General features: G+C 31.5%; 1 long non-coding RNA gene across 2 annotated transcripts; it reads right to left on the reverse strand.

Annotated features, from left to right (window-relative positions):
- Window positions 1–339: 339 nt before the first annotated feature.
- On the reverse strand, window positions 340–1,580 carry LOC122039733. 2 transcript variants are annotated; one of them, XR_006128356.1, is made up of 3 exons: window positions 1,196–1,580; window positions 954–1,050; window positions 340–868 (listed from the first exon to the last, which is right to left on the reverse strand). It is a non-coding gene; the product is annotated as an uncharacterized LOC122039733 (long non-coding RNA). The 2 variants fall into 2 exon arrangements; XR_006128355.1 differs by having other exon boundaries at window positions 340–1,050.
- Between the last annotated feature and the right edge of the window lie 4,470 nt (window positions 1,581–6,050).

Consider the following 6,050-nt stretch of genomic DNA (forward strand, 5'->3'; position numbering starts at 1 on the left):
GTTCTGGAGATATAGCGGTCCATGCCGAGACGTTATAGTCAGACCCTGCAATGCGTTCCTTTCGGGGAACAATCTAGCATTAGCACAATAATTTAATGGATCTATTTATTGAATATTTGTCATAGTTTTGACACTGGCTGGCAACCTAATACAACACTCCTCTTTTATCCGGACTTGAGACCGGCCATGACCGGTCGTCATGATTGCTTGTTGGGTCGTGTCAACCACATTTAAATTGGTTGTATTTACATTTAATTATTTGGCATGATTGCTTGTTGGGTCGTGTCAATGTAATACTAATTATGTAGATCACAAGAAAAATAATCATCACAGTCTTTGTACAATCTTTAACTATTTGACATTCCAAATAAACCATTACAGCATAGGATCAGTTTAATATACGCCTACGACAAATTGGATGCTACAAGATAAAGGAGAAAGAACAAGAAGAGTATTGTTTTGTTGCATTATTATTCTGTGTTATCTAGACTTGTAACTATGCCCTTATTTTGATAGAAGGAGCAAGACTTTTAGGATAAGAAGGCCAAGACAACATCCACTATCAAACCAGTCAATGCTAAACTTAAAAACCACCTGCTATGTTGGTAATGATAGCTGAATCAATTTAACCAAGTATCAGAATAACATCAGTGATGGATCAAAATCATTGAAGCCTAATTACAGCTAGCAAGAGAATACTAATCTGCAGGATTAAGCTAAGAATGAGTTAAAGCTAATAAAAGAATATATTGAAATAAGGTATCAAACAAAGAGTAGCTTGATTGCAGCAAATATGAGTGGAGTTACTCATGACGCATCATGCCGGACATTGTTCCGCTAGTGAACAAACAAGGTGAAGAGTTAAAATCTAGAAAAGGCAAATTCAAAACATAAGTGCATCAACAATTATGGGGCCTTGACCACAAGCAAATGAAAAGAAGTGTATTACTTACATAATATAAAAATTCTTTATCTTCACCATCAACATGTTGAATCACTGATCCTGGGGTATCGGTGAACAAGGATGTATGACTGCGCTTCATTTAAACACTAAAAGACCACATGAAATTGCTTCAGAATTATGCTAATTAGGAAAATTTCATAAATTTAAAAGGATAGTAAGTTATAATATGATTATTTACAATTGTTCAAAGTAATAATCAATTAAAAAATACAGACGTGAATGAACTTATACCGCTTGATTAGGGATTGTGAGTGAATGATCAAAATCATGGCATTCTTTCAGATTTCCGCATCAAAACCACCCAGTTTAGCAATGGATTAGGGATCTGTTTGGAGGATCGATTCCTTCTAAGAAGAAGAAGAACATGGCATTGGTGGCGCGGGTGCTGTAACAGTTAGTCCAAGGCATCTTGGCCGTTTCGTGTGCGGCGACACGCGATGGCATCGCTGCGTCGCCAGGCGCCCGGCAGGCGGCCGGTTCGCACGGCTGGCGCTCGCTGTCATTCTGAAATTTAGGATAACCTTGAGCTCCTCCTTGCTTGCTACGGAGAGGGAAGAAGGGCTTGCTGAGCTCAAGGGTTGCGAAGAGGAAGGAAATTGAAGGAGGCGGCGATAAAGGGAAAGGAAAGTTTAGGGTACAATAAATTAAGAACCTTATATAATGGCATTTACAAAAAGGGCCATTATAAGTGGTCTGATATTTTATTTTTTTAAATAATCTTTTTTTATAAATGCCATTAAAAAAATATTTATAATAACATTTTAAAGTAATAAATTATATTTCATGACAACTAAAAAAGAGAGAGGTCTAATCTTAAGCTTACATGAAGAGTTATACTGATATCAAGGACAATTTGATGACTGATAATATTAAATCGATTGATGACAATATCAAGAATGGTACAACCAATATCTAAAAAGTAGTCTCGATAATCAAAAGTATAAATGACACAAGATCCATAATATCATATTAAACTCTACACTTCAAGGGATTGACTTATTGACAGACTGATCGATCAATTCTGATAATTTCCAACAATTATAACCCATGGTGTTCTACTAGATTTCTTTTCAAACCACACATATCTAGTGCTTTTGCCGCCAACTCGATAATGCATTTTCAACCATCAAGAGGTATTCCAAAGTAACAAGCAAGGATCCAAGGTCATAGGCGCATGGCGAGATAAACCCTAGATCGTCAGTTCCTGAGAATCGACCCCTGGCCATTACGCCAGAGATACCATGCACCCACCGTCTGCGCTACGCTCTGAGAGCTATATTTGTTCTTGTAAGAACTTATTATAAGAGGGTTTTCTGTCTCCAAAAGGCATTCAAAAATGAGAAGTTTATAGTGAAGGGAGATCGTTAGAGGTTGACCTTGAATTTATCGCCTAAGAAATGATACCAAGTAAAATCTCCGAGTTATGAATATGGAGTCAAGTTTGAATTTCCGCTGCACATTCAAATGACGAGTATAAGATCAAGACGGGAAGCGATCCTAACAAATTTGAATTAACAAATAAATTTTACTTAATGAGTTGTTGGCTTAATAAAACTCGTTATTGTGTCACTCGCTTCCTAATTTATCCTATTAGTTAGTAAAAAAATTTCTGGAAGGTCAGACTGGTCACCTCTAGGATTAATCAGTGTAAGTTGTATACCTGATGATCCACTACTAGAATAATGCGCTTTAAAGACACATAAACACTCTTATAGTATAGTTTTAGTGGCACTAAAGCTATGTCAATATTACTAAAAAATGTATTAAAATGCAGTGCTATCTTAGACCCTCTAATATTTATGATATTTGTATAATATCATTATAAAATGTCTATGCTAACTTCAAAAATGTCAGAAGGGATAATTTATAAAATTATTTTAAAATAATACTTTAACTAATCTAGAATAACATTATTAAATATCAGTTATAATAATTTATAAATACATTAGAAATTGACACTAATATTTTTACAGAATATATAATCTTAATTTAAAATTTACACATTATCATAATTAATCCACCCCCATAGAATAAAAAAAATTTACATCCAAAATAACAATTGCAACCCATGGTGTTCCACTAGATTCCTTTTCAACCACACATATCTTTACGGTTATGAAATGAGAAATCTTTCAACAATCTATGGAGAATACAATCTCGAAGAACCTCCTTTTCAATAAGAAGCTACTTATCATTCCTCCTCTTTTGAATGACAAAGTAATGACCGATATCTGAGTCACCCAAGTGCTTTTGCCGCCAACTCGATATGAAGCCCATTAGCTCACTTAGATCATCTTTACAAAGCCCATTAGCTCGCCATCATCCGCTATTATTTTCGCCCTAATCCATCAATCACCTCTTAATGAGTTAGGATTCCTAAACCCAAACGATCTCTAGACCGAAACCACCATTTTGATCCATCAATTCACTTAGATCATCAATACGAAGCCAATTAGCTCACCATCATTCATCATTACTTTCACCCTATTTCGTCAATCTTATAGGTGCACATCTCCATTAATGCATTAAGGTCCTAAACCCACCCTCATCTGTTTTTGAGCCCAACTGCCAAAAATACCACTATGCAAAATTGTACCTTGCATAGTCATTTGGAGAGGGACATTTCCCTACGAGGATTTATATCGAACAGCTCACATGCATACAAATTATACTCCCCTTCCCCTCGGTCGCCTTTAACAAGGAGACTACCCATCTAAACATGCTCGAGTAATTTTCGATCGACACTCCCTCAATGAATGCCCCTTGGTCATTTCTTTTATTTTGCAATGTGCATGGAGTACGAATTTTCCATGTCGTCTATTTAGACCATGCACGTTCACCCTTGTTAAAAACAAGTGTTACGTTGTTCGAGCTAGTTATGATCTTTTAAAGATGTATTTGGTTAAGTTATGAATAATTTTGATTATGTGATTATAAGAGAATTATATAAACAAATCTAAAATTGTTTAGTTCAACTTAGGTAATACAATAAAAATTTATTTGTTAGGAGTTTTTAATGAATAATCTACTTTAATATTTTACTGTATTACTCTCAGTTACAAAGTCAATCATACATAATATTATTATTTTTTTTTTTTTTTTGAACTTTACATTTTTTTCCCTATTTTTATTTTATTTTTATATTTTTTCACGTTTTTCTTTCTTTTTTTTCCCCTTTTTTACGTTTTATTTTCACTTTTTTAATTTTTTTTTTACTTTTTTTCCTTTTTTTTTTTACGTTTTTCTTTATGTTTTCTGCGTTTTTTTACGTTTTTCATTTTTCCTTTTTTTTTAACGTTTTTTTAGGTTTTTATATTTTTCCCCTTTTTTTAACATTTTTTTTACGTTTTTCTTTTTGTTTTCCTTTTTTTCTACGTTTTCCTTTTTTTTAAACGTTTTCCCCCCTTTTTTCTAGTTTTTTTTACGTTTTTATTTTTTGTTCTTTTTTAACATTTTTTTTTTGCCTATGTTTTAGGTTTTTCTGGTTTGTGCTTTCGTTTTTCTTTTTCTTTTTTTTTTTAACGTTTTTCCTTTTTAACATTTTTTTACAATTTTTTTTCTCATTTTTCTTTTATCGGATGATATTTTTAGTAAAAAAATTTCATTAATTTTGAAATAAAAAAATCTTACTTTTCAGATATTTTTTGATTTCGAGTTACATGCCCCTTTTAATGATTTGTCGAGATCATTACTTGGGAATCGGCGATTACCTAAATTAAATAGAATTTTCGTTGATGATCTTAAATGGATAATCAAGATTATCAAAAATAACCTTTAACCAAACATACTCTTAAAGTCTTTAAACTCGCTTATGTTATTTTTTTTTTAATGTGATTTATTGATGTTTGAGTAATGACATTCTAAGTAGTTGTTAATTTAAGAAAATTATAAAGGACAATTTCGCTAAGTTTTGATTAATGTGGAGTTTCAAAAATAGTCTAATTATATTATGTCTATTGTATTTAGTTTTACTCTATATTGTAAAAGGTTATCTTCATAACTTCAATTCATAACTATAAGGTTATATCAAAATAATTTTATCGTTGGGTCAAAACTCGCTTTCTTGATTTAAAAAAAATAGTAATTCTATTTATAATTTTGGAAAAAATTGAGTAATGAGTGAATTATTATCCCACCAACAATTAATTAAATTTTAATGGGTAAAAGTAAAAGGGCATTCCAAATTAAGAGAAATATCAAATGAGTGCCTTTAAAAAATTTTTAAAAATAAATAAATGAGCATTCCATCAATGATTTCATTCTAAAATTACGCTTTAATCAAGTACTGTTATAGTAGTTAATGGTAGCTGCTATAATATGTAGAAATTATTCAGTAACTATTATAATATGTTTAGGGTGAATTTAAGATTTAAAATTTACATCATGTAAAAGCTACCGATTAGCTGTTATAACGTGTAAAAGTTATCAGTAGCAATTACAACGTGTAAAAGTTACTTAATAATTACTACAATGCATTTAGGATGGATTTAGAATTTATGCAATGTAAAAGCTACTAAGTAACTTCTATAATGTGTATAAGTTACTCGTTGCTATAATGTGTAGCTACAACGTGTTTAAGATGAGTTTAAGATTTTGAATTTATACTATGTAAAAACTACCAAGTAGTTGGTATAACGTGTATAAAATATCCAGTAGTTATTATAATGTGTTTAGAATAAGTTTAAGGTTATAATAGTTATATGATAGCTTCTATAATTAATTTAAAGTGATTAAATTCATCATAAACACATTATAACAATATTATAACAATTAATTGATAGTTTTTATACTCGGTAGCATAATAGTGTTTTATCAAAGAATATTTTTAGAATAAAATTATTGAAGATGCATCCTTCTATTTTTTCTTTTTCTAAAATAAAAAGGATGTATTTATAACATGTGGGGGGCTCTTTAATTTTTGCCCAATTTTAATCTTCAGTCAATGGAACAGTTGGAAGGTTGTTTTCCGAGGTTAATGAATTAATTAGTTAATTAATTCATTAACCCACCTTAGCACCACCCTCCACGGCTATTTATTTTAATCCGATCTCGTGTGCTCTTTCCAAGCTGATCGATTAACGTGGCG

This window comes from Zingiber officinale, chromosome 2A (genome assembly GCF_018446385.1).
Source record: "Zingiber officinale cultivar Zhangliang chromosome 2A, Zo_v1.1, whole genome shotgun sequence".
NCBI classification, from domain to species: domain Eukaryota; kingdom Viridiplantae; phylum Streptophyta; class Magnoliopsida; order Zingiberales; family Zingiberaceae; genus Zingiber; species Zingiber officinale.